The following is a 20,252-nucleotide window of genomic DNA, read 5'->3' on the forward strand; positions in this document are numbered from 1 at the left end:
GATGGGTATGGCCTTCAGAGGTCTGGCCTAGGTAGCTACTTTCACTGGCTATATCCCAGATTCTAAAGACTCTGCAGCCTTCAGAACAGCATGGCCAACCAGAGATTGGCTGTTCAAAACATAAACCAGAGGGGGACACTTCAGACTCAAACCATAAGAGAACCTTAAAGGCCTAATGTTCAAACCAAGTACTTATGTCTTTGTAGAGCAAGTCATCCACTGAAAACCCAAACAACAAAACCTAGAATGCTGGGTGTTCCCTCTCAAATCATGTTGATCTAAAGAATGAAATAGTTCTAGAAAGAAAAGTATATTCTCTCTCTCTCTCTCTCTCTCTCTCTCTCTTTCTCACTGTATGTATGTATGTGTGTGGTGTATGTGTGTGTGTGTGTGTACGTGCGTGTGTGTGTGTGTGTGTGTGTGTGTGTGTGTGTAAGAGGTTGGTGGGTAGGGACAGAATATACATTCTCTTATTGATGATTTCACAGTCAGAATGAAATCTCAACCTCATTCATCCCGGAATATTCCTTGCTATTGGGTTAGCAGTATATGCTGAGGAGGTTACTAAAAATGCCCAGTTACGCCTGAGTCTGCCAAACTCTCTACATGTGGTCATTCTTCAAACCTCCTATTTCTTTCTTTGACTCCATTCAAAATTTGAAAATGAAACACGCCGTTCTCAATAGCCCCAGGTCACCCATCACCTTGGTTTGCCTAGAATTTGAGTGTTTTGAGGTCATGCAACTTCTCATGCCAAAAGTCAACAATCTCCTCTATAGTCTAGGCTGGCCTTAAACTCAAAATCCTCCAGCCTCCATCACCAGCATAGCTGGGACTATGAGCCTTCACTAGCAAGCCTGGCTCAGAGATGTCCCTTCAGTGACCATTTAGAGCATAGGTGGATGCAGGTGACAACTTTGCAGCGCATGTTCACAGGCCGTGAAGAAAAGGTCCTGCTAGGTGTCCAAGCAGAAACAAGACCACATATCTACCACTGGGGGGAACAACTCCCACCTCATACTGAGCAAAAGGTCAGGGTCTCAGGAGCTACTGCACAGGTCAATAGGGGGTGATGACTTGAGAGTTGATAAAAAAAAAAAAGTGGGAGAGCAGAGTGAGTAGACCCTTCTGTGCACATTGCCAAGAGTCCCAATCCAGCAATGTGCAGCGTTCTCACCAGTTAACCCCACCCTCATGAGAAATGCCGCCTGATCAGAGCATCATCACCCTGCCCCTGGTATATGCCGCCAGAGCTCCATCTCAGTGTGTTCCTTTTAATTTTGTTTGTTTGTTTAAGTGCACGTGTGTTTGTGTGTGTATGAGTGTGATCAGATTCCCTGGAGCTAGAGTTACAGGTGCCTGTGAGTTGCCTGACTTGGGTGCTGAGAATGTGTGTCCTCTACAAGTGTGATGCATGGGCAATCTCTCCAGTCCGTGATCCTTTAAGGATTTAGTTAAAATATTGTATTAATTACTTTTCTGTTGCTATAATCAATATTGTTTCCAAAAGCAACTTAAGGAAGAAAGGGGTTATTTTAGCTTAAAGTTTGGAGTGATAGAGCCCTTCATGCTGGAAAAAGCATGATATGGCTTTAGTAACAGGAAGCATCCCTACACACAAGCAGAGATAGATAGATAGATAGATAGATAGATAGATAGATAGATAGATAGATAGATAGATAGATAGACAGACAGACAGACAGATAGCACAGGAAGTAGGTCAAGGCTATAAACCCTGAAAGCCCACCCCAGTGACACACTTCCTCGAGCAAGGTTCCACCTCCTAAAGTTTCCATAACCTCCCCAAACAGTGCCACCAACTGGAGACCAAATATTCAAATGCATAAGCCTATGGGGGACATTTCTCATTTAGCTCACCATAAAAATATAGGACCAATTAATAGTATAGGGCCATCATATCTTAAAATACTATGGGCATGCAAAAAAAATTGAAGAAGTGTTTCCAGGCTCAGGAGCTCTGAGGACTACTGGGCTTGGGATATTTTGAACACTCTGAATTGATGAGAGTTTGTTCACATGTTCCACAGATGTCACACATCCACCCTGGGCTTTCAGAAGCATCATAGTAGCCTTCCACTGGGGCATTCAATAGGTGAACTGTGCTAGAAGATTCTTAGTGAAATCACTGCAATTTGCATGCTTTAAAGTGATAGTAGGTGAATGCATTTTTTTAAACCAATCTCTGGTCCAAGTCAGACTTCTCACATCCAGTAGGGTTGGGCAGCAGTGTGAAGCTATAACAATCAGGTAGATGAGGGAGACAAATGACTAACACTGAGCACTTACTTACTACGCACCGGGCTTGTGGCTGAGCACTCCGGTGTCATTTTGTGGGGTCAGTTTTTATTATAACCCAGTTCGCCATCTCCTCTCTTCACTCTCGCTAGAGTCCTGGTGCTGCATTTCCCTAATTTTATTTGATCTTGTTTTGAAAGACAGGCTCAGGACCTATCCCTGGCTAGCGTGAAACTCTCCGTCCTTCTGACTCAATCTACTCAGTGCTGGAATCCAAAGTGAGTGTTACCACAATAGCCAGCTCTGCCATTAACTCATGGGTTCATGGAGGCCCTAGAGAGGTGTGATTCAAGCTCACAGCAGAGCCTAGTTTGTCTGAAGTCCCTTCCAGAGAACTTATCCTCAGCTTCAGTGTTTGCTAGAGACCCACTTTCTCAGGGCTTTCTTATTGTCCCTGCTCATCTTTAAATTGAATGATGTTCAAAACGGACAGATGGTGTCATATGTACGATTATATACAGGTGGCCACAGGACAAGCAGACTGTGTGGTCTATCTGCTCTTGGGCTGAGAATCTGGAACACATGGAACATGAGTCCACATAGACCTTTAGGACAGACACACGCAGTCTCTTTGTAACCATTTATCTCATGAAGGCAACCTCACAGACGAGCTGAGATTGAACCTATGAACACTGTATCTTCCTTTCCTATCTTTCCACCCAGGCAGTCATGGATGGCCACCCAAACATGGAGGCTATGAGGCTTTCTCTAGGAAACCCCTGCTCAGTGTCACCTTCTCGCCGCGGCTGGGTAAGTCACCAACTGCCTCCTCGCGCTTAAGTTTATTTAACAGTGTGGGCTCTGCCTGTTCAATCTCAAAATGATCTCAGCTATGTATATACTATGTTCTGAAAAGCTCTGCGGACACTATTTATTAGTCTCTTTGATCTAATTCATCACACACATCAATCTCAAACAAGGACCAAGTGTCCTTCCCTAGAGGTGGGGGTGGGGAGCCCGTGAAGGAAGGCCTTCAAAGCATGCCCAAACCCCCTCCCCCCAATTTCCCATGATTTGGTCCCTCAGGTGCCATGGGTTCAAAAATACAATTAAAAGAAAGAAAGAAGGAAAAACAACTGGGTTTCACCGTTGTCAAAATGCCACATCACCCCTGAAGGAGAGGCACGCTTTTGTCAATTTCCCCATCCATGCCAAAGTTTATGAGAGACCCTTCACTTTATAAATCAGCTCACAGCTTAGCACATCCTGGCAGCCCCTTCAAGGAACCGATCGACATGACAGGGAATAAGACGATAACCATCATAGCTTGACTGGATACAGGTGTTTGCGTTTACAGACGAACCGCAAACGCCTGGATCTTTGACAGGCGTTGATACTATCAGCGAATCGCAGCTATTATTGGCTCCGGTCGCCAAGGGCTGGGGGGCCTTTCCCTTAGCAACATCTCAGAGGCTGATAACATTTGGCTGAACTTTTCAGATCGTAACCTCCCTTCTGACTTTCTGCAGTCAAACCCGCCTAAACTGATCAGAAGAGGAGACACGCAGTGGGAAGACAAGTAAAATATTATTGACTGCGCTGTTTCATGTCTATTAGGAAGAAAGAGCAGAGAAGGGAGGGAGAACCTACAGCTTGACAGGCTTCAAGATAATCAGGGGAGGAATCGGGGCTGTTCAGTAACCCTCGGTGAGGCTGGAAAGCACTGCCTTACAAGAGGTCATTGTTCTGTGCTGGGAACAAACAGGACGCCTGGTGAACAGGGGCGCAGTTGCATTCCTCCACGGAGCCTGTTCCTGCGGCGAAACAGGGGGTGGGAAACACAACGCAGGCTCGGTGTGACAAGAAAAAGCAATGGGGCCTTCTTGTCCCCATCTTGGTCCTCATTCCACCTGAAGAGTCTGGTCTCCGAATGCAGCCACCATGTGTGCCTGGCAGCAGATGTGTACAATGCCCCTTTGTGCAGGGCAGAGGTGGGACCTGATCAAACAGATGAAGCACTTGGGTTCTTGCGTCTAGCTCTTTCTTCCTTCCTTCCTCCCCTTTTCCTCCTCTCCTTCCTTCCTCTTCCCTTTCTTTGATTTTGAAATATATTTTTGCTATATAGTCCTGGCTGACCTTGAACTCTCTATTTAACCCAGGCAAGCCTCCAACTCAAAATCCTCCTGCCTCCTCTGCCTTACCCAGCTAAGCAATGTGTACTTTCAACTTAACATTTCATTTCCCGGCTCCTTGTCTGGCTGTCCCAGAACTGAGACCGCACATCCTGTGGATAAAGGCGGGATTCACAGGTGCAGGGATACATGCACAAGTTGTGGTGGGAAGATTGTTGGGGGAATCTAATAGCTGAAAAGACTATGCTTACCCCAAATGACTCTGAGATCAGTTCCCCGGACTTCCCGGGCCATGCAAATGGAACATTTGATAGAAGGCGTGCTTGCTTCCTGATGCTCTCCGTCCCACTGGGAAAGACAAATCATCACATTCTATCAAGTGACAAGACCAAGTTTGTCTCAGACATGGACTCAGAAAACCCAAACAGCAAGGCCAGGCCCAGCACTGCCCATTTGCTCCTCCCCAGCCCCACGCTCGCTCTGGAAGACCATTAATAAACAGATGCAGTTGGGGGGGGAGGTTCAGAATAGCTCTATAGCATTTCCTACCAGCTATCCTGCTCTGGGTGTCTTTTACCACAGAGCCTTCCATCTTTGGGCACAGAGCTACTTTCCTCCGCCATATCCCCACTTGTATCTCAATAGCCTTGATCTCAGCAGACATCTACCCATGGTTACTTAAGAAAGACTGCCCTTTGGCTACAGGAAACACTCAATCAGAGCATCCCCCTGCAGGAAGACCCAAGAGCTGCCCCTCTCTTAAACAATAAGCAGACCTCTCTAGTCTACCTCACTCGCCTGAGTCACCCAGCACCTTTTTATGAAGCCAGACTTCACAGATGCCCTCAGTCACATGACTCCACATCTCTGTCCCATTTATCACCCATGACCACTCCTGTCCTCTCGACATGGCCTGTCTCTTCGGTCTCTTGTTTGAGTCCTTTCTTCTCGACCACTGTATCTCAGCTGTGTCTGCTTCGTCCTCATTTTCCACCTGCGTTCTGACAATGGAGGTTTCCTGGCTCCCAGTGGCAACCTGCCTGCTTTCCCTCCAAATGTTCTCCACCTCCGTCACAATTTTAACTGCCACCCCCCAAAAGGAGCCAAACTCTCCCCAACAGAGAACAGGCTGAGGTTCAAACCAGCTGGCCATCTCCAGTTGCCTTCGGCCAAAGGTATCCTTATAAGATCCAGTGTGTGTGTGTGTGTGTGTGTGTGTGTGTGTGTGTGTGTGTGTGTGTGTGTATACATGTGTATGCACTTGCCTACACATGGCGTATGGAAGCCAGAGGTCAGGATCAGGTACCCTCCTCTACCACTTTCTATCCCACATTTTAGAGGAAGGGTCTCTCATCGCTCCTATAGCTTGCTGTTTCCCTAGCCTACCTGCCCAGCAAGTTCCTGGGATCCACTTAGCTCCACCCCTCTTTGCCCAGCTCCAGAGTTATAGGCACATGCCACAATGCCTGGCTTTGACATGGGCAATGAAGATCAAGCTCAGGTCCTCCTGAATGCATGGCAGGGACTTTACCCAGTAAGCCATCGCCTCAGACAGGTATGTGTGATTTTTCACTGGAGCTTGATGGGGAGGATTTATTTATTTTTATTTTATGTGCCTGAGTGTTTTGCCTGCATGTACATATATGCACCACCTATGCACCTAGTGCCTGTGGAGTCCAGCAAAGGGTGCTAGACCCTTGGAACTGGAGTTGCATGTGGCCGTGATCTGCCATGTAGCTGTTGGAAACTAAACCTGGTTCCTCTGAAAGAGCAATACAACTCTTACCCATTGAGACATCTCTCTGGCCCCAGTGGCAGGGTTTGGATCTGGGTAAAATGTGATTATAATCCCCATGGGTGCTGCAGGGCAGATCACTATGTCTCTTGTAGCAAATTAGTGGTAATTCTCCCCCCACAGCTCTGGATGAAAGGAGTCCATCTCTGCTCTGATAATCCAGGTTCTGCCAAGGGTTTGAATCAAATCAGGCATGCCTCTTATGTCGTGTTAGCATATTTACTAAGCTCATTTCTCCCGGCATCCTCTCTAAGCCTGAGCCTTGATTTAAGGAGGAGTCAAATATGGCTGAATGTGAGCTCCTTCAGTCCCTGTCTTTCCAGTCTACTCATGAGCACCCATGAGTCATGAATGGTCTGATCTTTGCTGCAGGGCTGTTTGCATGCAGTCCATTTGGAATGGGGGTACCCTTCAGTTGTGTGATGTCACAGCCTGCCAGAGTGAAGCTCCGCAGCCCCTGGGAAAGACCATCTCTCTGAACAATTTCGATGTCGCTCAGAAGTGCCTTCCCAAGTTCACAGCATACATGTCCTGTGGAGAGGGTGGACGGCCAGCATTTCCAATGACACTGTAATCGCAGAGAGGGAGTGAAAAGGCTAACTCAGATGACACCTCCACAAAGTGACAAAGTATCTCAGAGTCCCTGTCTGTACAACTTTCATCAAAATCTCATCCCATGCCCTGCAGGCTGACTCAAGGTTATCCCTCAAAGCTACAACGAGTAAGGCAGGAGACAAAGGATACAGCCAACAGGAAGGGAGGTCTTAGAAACTCTTATCTTGACTGTCTTGGTGTGGCTTCTACACTGGTCCACTATCTACTATTATTTTTTTTTTCATCTTTGAGTCTCCTCCTTAGAGAAGATGTCCCAGTCACCCACTGTAGGGTCACTTTCTCAATGACTGCCCCATTGTGCTTTCTGAAGGAAATATCAACTACAATTGGAAAATTTATTGATGATTGCAGCGGTTTTGTATAGCTACAAACAAAACACCTGAGAGAACAATATAATGTGGGAAAGATTTATTTGGGCTTAGTTTGTGAGAGGTTAGTACATAATCCGTTATCCTTGGGGGCTCTGGGAGAACGTTATGGTGGCTGAAACTTGTGGCAGAGAAGGCAGAAAACCAGGAAGTGACCAAATACAACCATTAGTGGCTTGTCTTCAGTGACCGACTCTCTCCAGTTAGGGCCAAACCCTTCAAGTTTCTAGAATCTCCCAAACAGCACCATTAGCTGTGAACTAAGTATATAATCTCCTGGAGAATATTTTAGTTTTAAACCATCACAATTGTATTCTGTACTTGTTTTTTAATCTGGTGAACAGAAAGTGTGTCTTAGCTATGGAAAAATGAAAATGGCTGGCTCTTATTAGATCCTCAGTGATAACGCGTGAATATCTAAAGAAGTGGTTATTGAGTTGACTACCAGAGCTAGGATTTAAGGGTCTTAGACAGTCTGAGTCCCATTTCTTGGTTCCAGTTTATATTAATCCTTCTGAAGACTCTTCGCCAATGACACAAAGAGCCAAGGTCTCTTGGAAATAGATAGTCCCACTTAATCCAGAGAACCAAGGTCATCACCCCTACAATGGGTGGCTTCCAAACCCTTTCAGATAAATCAGTCCCAAAGACTATGGTATGCCTGTTTCCTATAGAAAATAATAAATATCCCATGTTGACCTGACCAGACCTCACCACTTAAAAAAGCTCATACTGATACCTTCTTGTATCCTACCACTTCTACAGAGCAGAGACAGATGATTGCCCCTCCCTTATTCACTTTTCACCATATCTGATTCTCCCTTTGTTGCTGAAGATGGCGTGGAGGTGGGGCCGGCGTGGTCTATGACACACAACAAACCCTATCAATGTCTAGGGTCAGCACTCCCATCTCTGAACACTGTGCTGCAGCCACAGCCAGGCCTCTAGCTAGCTGGACAGAGCCCTTGGCAAGCCAGTCTTTGAGTACCTGCTCACCGCGTCTCTCCCTCTGGGCTGTGGTGTCCTTAGGAGACTGAGTCCTGCTGACATAAGGCCGCCCATCTGGAGGGAGACTGGTGGAGAGTCGTGAAGTAGCTAGCACAGAAGGGAGAAGCCACCCAGGGGGAGAGGAAAACAAGGAGGAAAAGAGAGAGGAGAAGCTCTTCGCTAGTTACTTTGGTTCTGTTTGGACAAAACATGCAGCAGAGCAACATAAAGGAAGAAAGGCCACCCTGAGACTCAGGTCTGCCTGGGAGAAACTTGAACTGCTCTGGTTTCAGACTGGTTTGGTGAGCCTTTTCCATGGAGTTAAGAAGCTTCCTTGTTCTCTGCGGCAGACCATGATTATCCCCTAAGAAGTCAGAGGATGGCCCTTCACAGCTCATGCCTGATGGGGACATAGAGCTCACTAATGTCCCTGTGTCACACCACTCGGAAATCTAAGGGCAGAGGGACATCTACGAGGCTACAAGAGTCCACTCCCATCTCTGGACCACATCCAGGTTCAAGACTTGGCTCCAAACATCACAGGTGATTGGAGGGTCCCCCTGCCTGTCCCTGTGGCACTAGGAGCCTCCCCATTTCTGCTTGTATGGATGGAGCTTTCATAAACACAGACTCCTTCATCAGCAAGTCTGAATTTACAAACAGTGATCTTCTCCAGAAAGGCAGCGACGAGAGCTTTTCGATAAAAGTTACATCTCCATTTAAGAAAGAATACATAATTCCATATCCCACTGTCCCTCGAACTTTATTCCCGTTTATGTAGATCTTAATACAGTTATATAGTCGTGGGGCTAACGTCCCCCCGGATGGTAATGAGGTCCTCTAGAACCCTTTAGCTGCAATAAAGTATGCAGAAGTTAAATGCACAGATGGAAAAAAATTTGTCTCAATTTTATACTTCTGCAAAATGGTAATTTTGTACTTAAAATGTACAAGATGGATGTTCAGAAATATAGGCTGATAGCCTAAATTATATTTGGTCATAATTTATGTAGTACAGTCCCAAAGAGATACAAAAAGGCAGAGCATAATTTATCTGCTAGAACCAGCGATAGCTTTGCTAAGACTCCCATTTATTCCATCCCCCATAGTTTCAAGCCGCCTCTGTCCTCAGGGCTCACTCCATTTAAGTTCTCCATGCTGCTGTTTGATCACATATTGTAGTCTATAATTTGCCTATCGTCTGAAGCAAATTTAGGTCCCAGAAGTTATGATCTCTACATAGCAACCACTTTATTTGGTAAATGCAAAATATTTATAGCAATATAAAAACCAGATGAAAATAAAATTTCTATAATCATTGCAACATACACGCTTTATCATGGGAGCTCGTAAGACTATTAGTGTGGGACTAGCATGTGGCCTAATACAATTACCTTCGGACACACACTGGAATTTGCTGATGCTTAAAAACCAAAGAAACTTTTCCTCCGGCATCTCTTCCACCTTGCCACCAGAAGGCAACATCTCCAGATGAGATGGCCCCCAAAAAAATCAGACCGAAGGCAATGTCCGGGTAAGTTATCTCAGTGCCCAGTCGTGCCAAGGAACTTCTGCATAGGAACAAAGATGGTAGTGAGGGTGATAGCCGTGGACCAGTTCTCCCCAGTCAGCTCAGTGCCCACTCATGCGAAGAAACTTCTGCATAGAAACCAACATGGTAGTGAGGGTGATAGTCGTGGACCAGTTCTCCCCTACTGGAGCAGGATATCAAGGAGGTAGACAAAACCAAGGAACATTGGCCACAGTCACGTCTTTCAGTCAAAGCCAGGGAATGCTTCCTTTAATCAGCTGCCGTGGCTCCTTTACTCAGCGTCCCTCCCCTCACTATTCTTCCCATGCCCCCAACTTCTCTTTCTGTTTAATGTTCCATGGAGATACCGTGGTGTTGTGATGCTCTATCAACAGCTCCTTTAAAAAGCAACCCGGGAGGCTGGAGAGATGATGATGATGGTTCAGCGGATAAAATACCTCTGTATAAGTGTGAGGAACAGAGTTCAGATCCTCAGCACCCTATATAAAAAGGGCAAAGGTTACACACTTTGTAACTCTGTGAATAATAATAATAATAACAGCAACAACAACAACAACAATGGGAAATCAATGAAGACATATAACTTTGACTCTAGCCTTAACATGTCTAAACACATCCACACATGCCCACACACAAATATGCACACACATTGACAAGTACACACACCATACATACACCCTCCCCCCCAAAAAAATCTATCTTGCTCAAAAATTTTTGTTCTCTATCAAAAATGATGTAGTAGAGGCATTTTAATCTGCCAAGGACAATCAGTGAGTGTGTGATGGTGGTGGAGACCCTTCATCAGCATCTCCATCTCTATCAGCATTTCCACCTTCCGTGAGCATATAGGATTGGGACTTCCCCAGAGTGCTGCTCTCTGGTCTCCTGGAGCACACTGAACACAAACAGAGCTGCTCTCCGGCTGTGTGCTCTTTCAGTGGAAGACATTAAGGCATTTTGCTTATTCATGTCTATTAATAAATAAATACAAGTTTTCAAAAAAGAGAGAGGATCAGTTACTTTTCTGGGTCTATGATAAAACACCATGATCAAAACAATTTATAGAAGAAAACATTGATTTTGTTTCAAGGTCCCAGAAGGAAAAAAAAAAACATTATGGTGGAGAAGCATAGCAGCAAGTAGAGGACATGGCCACGGGAGCAGAAAGTTGAGAGTTCTCGTTCTTAAGGCAAGTAGGAAGCACAGAGAGAACAGACAGCAATGTAAGGCTGTAAACACTCAAAGCCGGCCTCCTGGGAGGTACTTCTTTAAAAAATAAAAGCTGCCCCTCCCCATAACCTCTCCAAACAGTGCCACCAACTGGGGACTAAGCATTCAAATATCTGAGCCCTACTGAACACATTCTCTCCACCAAACCACTGTACAAAGGATCCGACTGTAGGAAAAGAGCCCCAGAATCAAAAGGGAACTTGAAAACTGGAAGAGATGACCTGTGGCCAGTTCCCAAGGGCTTGTGGGAAGTCTTCCCATCTGACACTGCACAAATAACTCCTCTGCTCCCCCTAGACACCTTTCAGGGGCCAGCTCATGTCTTCCACATGAGACATAATTCAAAAGAAACAGACCCAAAGAGGTCACCTGGTGGAGTCACAGAATGAGGTACAACTTCCATACACAGGCCCAGGATCCTTCAAACCAGTAGTCTCCCTGCCATCCTCTGCTACCAGCCCGGGCAGGACGAGTTTCTCGAGGCACCTGTCCAGGAGTATCGCCTCTGCTTCATCTTCAGCCCTCTGCCCGCCCACCCCAGCCCCCTTCCATCCAGCCCTCAGGTTGCCTTCAGCTGAGAGAAGATGAAATACCACCTCAGATACATCTCTGCGATAAAAACTTCAACAGGAGCCCCATATATTTTGTGGATACTAAAGATCTCATGGCTTTTTGAGGACGGGTGTTAGTATCAATCATGGCGGGTGCTCAGATTATTTCCTCAGCATCCAGGTCCTCCCACCCAGGAGGCACCATTTCCACGAGGAGCTAGGCGACCAGGCTCTTGGCCAGCATACTAGCTTTCTGTCCATATTGGCTCTTCTTCCTCAAGACTCTTCGGTCTAAGGGAGCATCCCCACTTCACACCCTTCCACCCAAACACGCTGAAGCCAAAAGCACTTGAGGGAATGTATATTTGAGCAAAATTCTTTTGAAATCCAAATATTATTCAGCAAGGTCTGTTTTAAACATTGTTTCTACTATGCACTGTTCAGGAAGAATGGGGGAGGGAGGGAAGGAAAAGTGGGGGGGGAGAGCATGAGGATGAATTATAACCCAAAATCAATGTGCCCAAAAATCAGGAAGGGAATGACAGAAGAAATATACGGGTCTTATCTAGCTCCCAATTTTGGAATTATTTAAGACCAAAGCCAGACCTGGTCTCATAGGCCCATCATGCCAGCTACTCAGGAGGCCAAGGCAGGAAGACCACAAGTTCAAGAACTGTCTAAGCTACAGAGTGATTTGGAGGCCAGGGTGAGTTTACAAAGACCCCATTTCCAAATAAAGAGTCAAGTGTTGGTGAGACGACTCAGCAGACAAAAACATTTGCTATGCAAAGCTGGGAACGTGAGACTGGTTCGTGGATCTCACGATGGAGGGACAGAGCCAGTGTAAGTTGCCTCAGAAGCCTCCACACTAGGCACTGGGAGCACACTCACTCTCTTTACTCAAAACCCTTCAGACAGTCCAATTGTACGGTCAAGACTCAGCTAGCTTGTCCTTTCTCTTCACGGGTACAAGGGGCATGCATGTAACCTAAGGAACACAAACATTCCTCTCTCACTTACATAACACTAACAATCAATAATAACAATAATAAAGTGAAAGGAGAACTGTGGGTATAACTTCATATTAGAGTGCTTTTCTAGTATTGGGAAGACCCGAGGTTCACTCCCAAACACAGCAAAAACGTGTGTGTATGTGTGTGTGTGTGTGTGTTCATTAACAATCAGAGTAGGAAACCCTCATGCACAAGAAACATTCATTTTGCAACTAGAGAAACTGAGGTTCAGAGCAGAGAAATTACACATCAGTAGAACAAATGGCTCCTCCTCTGGGTCTCTACAGGTAACATGTAAACAATGGCTGTGTTCCCCTCAAAGACAATAGCTATTGCCACCCGCTGGGACTCCAAGAACATAAAGAGCCAGCTGTGACTAGGTTCCTGGTGTCTGCCAGCCTGAGAGAGGAAGATAGGAAAGTAAACCTGCAGGGAGGGAGATGGCTTGTATCACCTGCCAGCAGGCTGGTGGTGACCATCCCTTGATGTGCAGGGAAGGATAGAGCAAAGAGAGGCACAGTGAGCTGGCTCAGCAGCCTCCAGACCAGGCAAGAAAGAACCCTTACCTTTTTACCCACAGACGATCTTGCAAATGGCCCCATTGCCCAGATGAGGCTCAGTAAAAAGTAGAGTATCTTCCCAAGGGCACATACAAGAAGGAGCAATCTCCATAGTGATTATGTTAAACGAAGTAACTACTAACTCATCCCTTGGGGAATCTGAGCTGACTTTTCAAGTTGAATTCGGCAAGATGAGGTGGTATTTGCATGGGGAGATCAATGTATAGGCAGAGCTAATAGGACCCCAATAAATATCTGACCATCTTCCCCACTCCTCCCCTCCATAATCCCAGTCCAAGGAGAGGACACAAGTGGACGACAAAGTGTGAAGTACTGGAAGACAGGCTTCACAATCCACCACAGTTCTGCCAAGGAGCTGGCGGTATAGCCCCTCCCCCGAAAGTCATCACAACCCAACAGGCTTCTAGCTGCCCTGAAGTCAGGAGCTCAGCTCCATCTAGATTTGCAATATTACAAAGTGCCGGGATGTGAAAGGCACCACATAAAATCAAATTCCCTTCTATTTTAAGTTGAGTGGTACACGAGTTCAGCTTTAAAACCTAATTTCTTAAAAGTTTTTGAGAGGGGGCAGAAACGTTCCTTTGCAATTGGAATCGAGTCCCCATAAATTAACGAGCTACCTCTCTCCACCGCCCTCCTTCAGAACAGGCCTGACTGATTGTTCACCTCTATCAAGCGCCCCACAGGCCACCCTGTCATCCTTCATTGGCCAGAGCAAGGCACCTTGGCTCCTGGTGATGTACAGATGTTAATTTCATTCATGTAGCAGCCATACAGGCCTACTCCTAAGAGCACTTAGCAAGCACAATGGGAATGAAGGTAGACGGAATGAAGCACCCTTGAGTTTAAGGGGAGGGGAAAAAAATCTCACAAGTTTTCATGTACTGCTAGACCCTTCCTTCCTCTTTCCAAGGTAGAAGGTGGAATTGTTGATCCCTAGACCTGGAAGGCTGCTTGATTGGTTCTCCCATGGTCACGAGGTAAGTGTAACCCCATCTCCCCTCTGGCAACAGAGCCTACATAATAGGGAAAAACAACCCAAGCCCACCCACTGACCCACGCTCTCTCTCCATGTCTCATTATGTGACCCAGACTGGCCTTGAACTCATAATCCTTCTGCCTCAGGGTTCCAAATACAAGGATCACAAGCAAGAGCCACCAGGCATGGCTGATTTTCAGTCTTGAGGCCGAGGGGGGTAACTGGGAGGTCGGAGGGACAATGAGGGGGTGATCTGTGAGTTTAGGTGTGGGTTTGTTTGTGTGTTGTGTCACATGTATGCCATGGCACTCATGTGGAGATCAGAAGAAAACTTTGGGGTGTCAGTTCTTTCTACCTTGTTTGAAACCAGGTCTCTTTGCTATTGGGTAAGCCACATTAACGTTCCCATGAACCTCCAGAGACTCCCGTCTCCAGTTCCCATTCCATTGCCATGGCCACTGAGATTACAAGCACTACCATGTCTGACTTTTAAGTGGGTTCTGGGGATCCAAATGCCAATGTATCTGACAAGCAATTTTAAGCCATTGAGTCATAGACTCCCAGCCTCTGTCCCATTCTCGGGCCACTCCCGGGCCCACCCTGGGCCTGCCCTCAAGTCAGTCTGTCTTTAATTGCTATCAAAAGTGGCAGGATAGACATACTTTACTAAGAAGGAAACTTTAGAGGCCACCTCCCACAAATCACCCACAGTTCCAACTGTCTCCTCCAGCAGAGGGTCGCATCCCTACCCAAGGGAGAAGAGGAAAGAAAGTCGGAAGAGCAACTTCTAATCACAGTAAGCCAGTAATGGCATCTGCCAAGGGGTCCATTCATGCAAATGAATAAGGAAAGTGAGGTACACATGCCCAGTGGAGAGTTATTGAGCCACAAAGAAGAGCAAAGGGATGTCATTTGCCGAAAGCCTATAGGAATGGGCTTATCATGTCAAGCAAACGAAATCAGACTCAGAAAGACGAGTGTTGTCAACCTATGAAATCCAGATCTTAAAAAGGGGGAGAGGTTAAAAGGCGCATTAAAGGAGAAGTGGAACCATGATGGGGAAAGGAGAAAGTCTGTGCAGGGGGAGTAATGGGGGGTGAAGATGATTGGGGTGCTTCATAAAGGCAGGAAAAATGCCTTAATGAAACCCATTATTCTATACTGCACCCTTGCCTGCCTTTTGGGTCCTGCGACCCTGATTAGGAGCAGTGAGAGAATGAAGAAATGACAGACACACTGAGAAGATGGGATCAGGTGGTCTGGGGTCTCTGAAAGAGAAGCCGCAGCACCCCTCCCCCAAACTCCTAAGCTGTATTATAGAGAGTTGAACAGTGGCAGGGTTATTGCATATTTCTGAACAAGGAGGCGGGGTCATTACATGCAGACAAGCAGGCGAGCAAGGTTATTATATGCAGCTGAACAAGGAGGCAGGGTTAGCTAATCTTGGTGGGAATACTCTCTATAGGGACTACAAACATCCAGGAGGAGGCAGCTATGGTGACATTTTCCACACACTGTATCAACAGCTACACACAGACCCAAGGAAGCCTCTGCCATCCCTCACAGCCTCACCGCAGGATGACTTTGCCAATGCCAGGGCTGACACATTGGTCCTAGACATGGCTGTGCCCAAGTCAAACAAAACACATTCACTCAGGACTTCACTCTCTCCCTACAATGTAATGTTACATACTAATTTTTAAAACTAAATTGTGCCACTTTTCATGCCAGGCCTCTAAAGACTGAGGCAGGAGGATTCCAAGTCAATACCAGTCTGAGCTGCACAGGGAGGCTGAGGCCAGGCTTGGCTACATAGAAAGAGCCAGTGTTTAAGAAAATGCTCGAATGAGAGAAGCCATCCAATTCCTTTTGTCTCTGTTGTTTCTGTCTGGCTTGCTGTCTGTTGCTCTGTCTGCCTCCTAGCTAAAGATTCCATCTTTACTGACCCCTGCTACATCCCCAGACGCACAACACTGGGGGCTGCCTGGTGAAGTGTACAAAGAATACTTCTGAGTGACTGAAAAACCAAGAGAAAAAATCTGGTCTGTTAATCAGCAGGATTTGCCCAAGCAAGAACACACTCTTCCAAGCCCAGAGATCAGGGGGTGCTGGGCCCCCAAGACTTTGAAAAACACCTCTTAGTTAATATGACCACCAAGATGAAATTCATAGCAAGATAGTCCCCAGTATCTAAGTGGCCTTGCCCCTGGAACATCAGTACCATGTAAACAAGCCATCACCATGATGGTCACCAGTTTCCCGGGCTGGTCAGACTGAAGCCTTCATGGTGACAGCCCTGTCTTTAGAAAGAACAGAAGTTGTCAACAGAAAAAGGGGGGGGGGAGCCTGAGCACTGACTGCCTGTCTCAAAACGCCTAACATGTTTCATTTGGCTTATAATAATCACGTTCTGTCTGTTACCCCTCAAAGTGTTAAGTAGTGCCGATTCCTCTGGGGAGGTAAAGATCTAGGGTTAACAACTTTCTCTGTAAAAAATTCATAAGGCGCAAACAAACAGCATTCCAGCCAGTGCCTGGGAGAAGCCAGGAAAGAGAAAACCACACAAAAACAACAACAACACCCCCCACACGCCGGATACTTGGCAATTAACTCCAGCTTTGTCAGCAATTTTTTGAAAAATTTGCTAAACACGGGAAGACTCGTCCTCGCCATATGAGAAACAAAGGCTTCCGCGGTGGCTCTCCCGTGCATTACAATGCGTGTGTCTTACTTCTTAACCAAGCCGCTAATCACGCAAATTATTGCAACTAATTACATCTGAAGGTCTAATTAATTCTTTCAGTACCACATCATTTAGTACGCATTCACGACACAGCACCTGTTTTGAAAATCCTTGCAGTTAATTTGTTTATAAACAAACACAATTTGCATAAAATGTTTAATGAATGGTTTAACAGTTACTACAATACTCCGGGTTTTGTCTTAGTAGACTGGAGGTCATCAAAGGCCACGAGAAATTAATTTCAAACTATACAAATTAATTTAAATAGAATGTGTGAATTTCTCATTAATAAAGAAAACATTTCCAACATGTTAATTAATATCTTGCTAACAGGCTAATTACTCACAGCACAAGTACATCTCAAAAGCAAGCCTTAAAGATGTAGGGGGCAGAAGGAGCAAGATGATTTTAAAGGTGTGAGGGGGAAAAAAATAACATGAAACTCATACAAAAAACATACAGTGTCCAATGGTAGCGGAGAATCCACTGCACAGGACCCAGAGAAGAAACAATCTCCTTACTCAGTTTAGTTATCAATAATAGGAAAACTCAGAACCATCTCCTTCCCAGGTGCAGAGTCTCTCCCAAAATGGCTAGAGGAACACTTGCCTTTTGGTAGAGACACATAATTCATGTCAGTTAGTATAGTAAGGACCCTGCCTATGAATTTAGGCTATCTTCACTGTACTGGTGCTCCAGTCCTAAATAGGGCTTCATCTGATGTATCTACATTTGCTCAACCACCATCTTTCTCCCAGTGGAAACCACAGCAAGACGCATAACTCGAGAAGCTAGGGAGGAGCCGAAGAGATTGCTCAGCAGCTAGCCAGCCCAGCCCTTGCACAAGCAGTCTCTGAAATGCACTCAGGCCTGGCCTGAAAGTTTGTTTCTCGTGTGTGAGCATTTTCATATCTGATGAGCACCTGTTGTAAATTTACTTCCACTCAGGAAGTGGTCTGACGGCAGGCGTCGTACGACAGGCGCTGGGCATCGTACGGCAGGCCCTGGGAGTCGTACAGGCCCGCCCTTGCTTGGCATTACCCCTCAGTACAAAGGCTAATGAAATGGCTAGTTACCCTGGGCTCGAAGGGATGCACCCTGCTGCTCTGGGCATCAGTCCCCAGGAGTCACTCTAGACCCTTCCTTCCGGAAAGCATTTTGTCCGTTGATCTGAACGTGCTTATTGTTGTTGGTTTAAGTCCGCTAATGGAGTGCGGGGAGAGATGGGGAGAGAGAGTGGCCATGTATCTTTGTATACACAGTTTTATGTGGGATAAAACAACAGAGAGACAAAGAGAAACAGAAACGCAGGGTTCACGCCCATTTCTGGAACACCCAATGTATTTCCCAGAAAACGATGGAAAAGAATAGAGAGTCCCATTCTAAAAACTCCAGGGAAAACACAAACTTGCTTGGCCTTTGATTAGACCCAGATTGGCAGCGAGAGACTGAGCACGGTTCAGGAGCCCACTGACCCCTTCCACTCCTTGCTCTTACTACCCCTTTATGGTCCATGAAGAGAGACGCTGTCCCTGCTAGGCCACCTTCCACCAGCATCTTCATCTCTGGGAGAGTAAAGGCCTTTTGCCCACCTGGGTGTCACAGCCCCCTCCCTCCACAGAGAGGCCTGGCAGGCATTTCCTGTAACCTTCAAGCTCCAGAGTGACCTAGCAGAATGATGGATTTCAGAAAAGGCAGGCACTCCCCACTCTTTGTGAATTCCTTTTATTCCTTCCAAGTTTCCCACCAAACAGCACGGCTGTAAAAATTCAGTCCTTGAGAGACAAACATTTCATGAGAACAGGCTGTGGTGGGGGGAGGAAAATAAAAGTCATTTCACCTCAATCTAGCAGGACGCAGATGTAAGCTGCTTTACCCCCAAAATGCAGGGGCGGGGGAGGAAGAGCTGCTGGCACGGGGACCACAAGCCCACTTGCACATTGACTTCTTTTTTTTTTAAAATAATACTAAGAAAGTCGTACAAGGAATGACTCCAGATCTCAGCACCACAGCCAAGCAGAAGACGAAGGTGCCCAGAAGAGGCACTGATGAGGGGAGAGGTGAAAAGGACGGGGGTAGCTGGCAGAGAAAACACTTCCAGTCCAGAATAAGCAAGAGGAGGCACTCAGTCCTGAAAGCCAGAGAGCCCTGAAGCGTGGAGAGAACTCCAGTCAGCTCGGAGACACACAGACAATACACACACACACACACACACCAGCTGGTTGCCAGAGCAGTTTCTCCCAAAGCAACACTACATCTAAGCCCAGGGCTCCCCAACTTCTCTCAAAAGTGGTCCGAGGTGCCCCACCCAAAGCGTGCGAAACCATCCACAGATCTGGACCAGGCTTTTCCTCTCTCTATTAAAAATCACCAGCATCTCACAAATAAAGGCACTCACCGTGTGAAAAATTATCTTCGAAAATGGAGTTTAATTTGCATATAAGGAATGGGAGATTTATGGCGAGCAGCGCCGTCCAGTACCACATCTGCCTAGTATCAGCCGTAATTTAGATTGTTTGTGACTGATCTTAAATTCTAAAGCTGAGCGAAGATGAAGTGTTCTGCCGCTGTATTATTGTCAGGAGTCTAAGACTTACCAGAGATTTATTATTAATCTTATCACAAACACGTCTCAACTTTTTACTTTTAATATGTACCAAGCTCCTTGGAGGAATTTTCCTCGCTGCAATTACGGGCCTCGGTGCCCAAGCTCTAAAGCTGGGCTGATTTCCTTCCCAAAATAAGGCGACCTATCACTAGGCCACAGCAGCCCTTGCACATTTTTCCTCTGCTACTTAATAATCAATGTATTCATCATTAAAATCTGAGCCCTGAAGCGATGGTTTTTAGCATATTCTAATGACTAGCGACTTGCAAATTGCCGTGACCTTTCATGTATATTCTGTAAGCACCTTGTTCTAATGTGTACTGTATTTATAGTTTGCCAATACAAACTAGCCAAAGATTGGATAATTACTGTAATCTATTAGCTTGATTGCTTTTCTCTGCTCATTTATAGCAGGTGCCACGCAGGCCATTTTCAAAAGCTGGCCTATCTTTCATCTCCCGCATGCTCAGAAACTGGGGTCTACTCTGTCTTCTCTCTCTCTTTCTCTCTTTCTCATGCACGCACGCACACGCATGCTCTCTCTCTCTCTCTCTCTCTCTCTCTCTCTCTCTCTCTCTCTCTCTCTCTCTCTCTCTCTCTCTCTCTCTCTGAGGGATGTCTGGATACCAACCCATCTCAGCTCAAGGAGGTCTTGAACGTAAAGCATCTTCCTTCCTGTTAGTGTCAAAACGCTATTTGTGACTGATAAAAACCACTGCTCCGAGAATGTAAACTTTCACTGAAGACTGTCAAAGTGAGTCCCATTTTCTGCCCACACCTCTGACCTCCCGATACCTTTTAATAAAATCTGCTTGGTTCTTCACTCAGAGAAAAAGATCCAG

This window comes from Arvicola amphibius, chromosome 8 (genome assembly GCF_903992535.2).
Source record: "Arvicola amphibius chromosome 8, mArvAmp1.2, whole genome shotgun sequence".
Classification (NCBI taxonomy): domain Eukaryota; kingdom Metazoa; phylum Chordata; class Mammalia; order Rodentia; family Cricetidae; genus Arvicola; species Arvicola amphibius.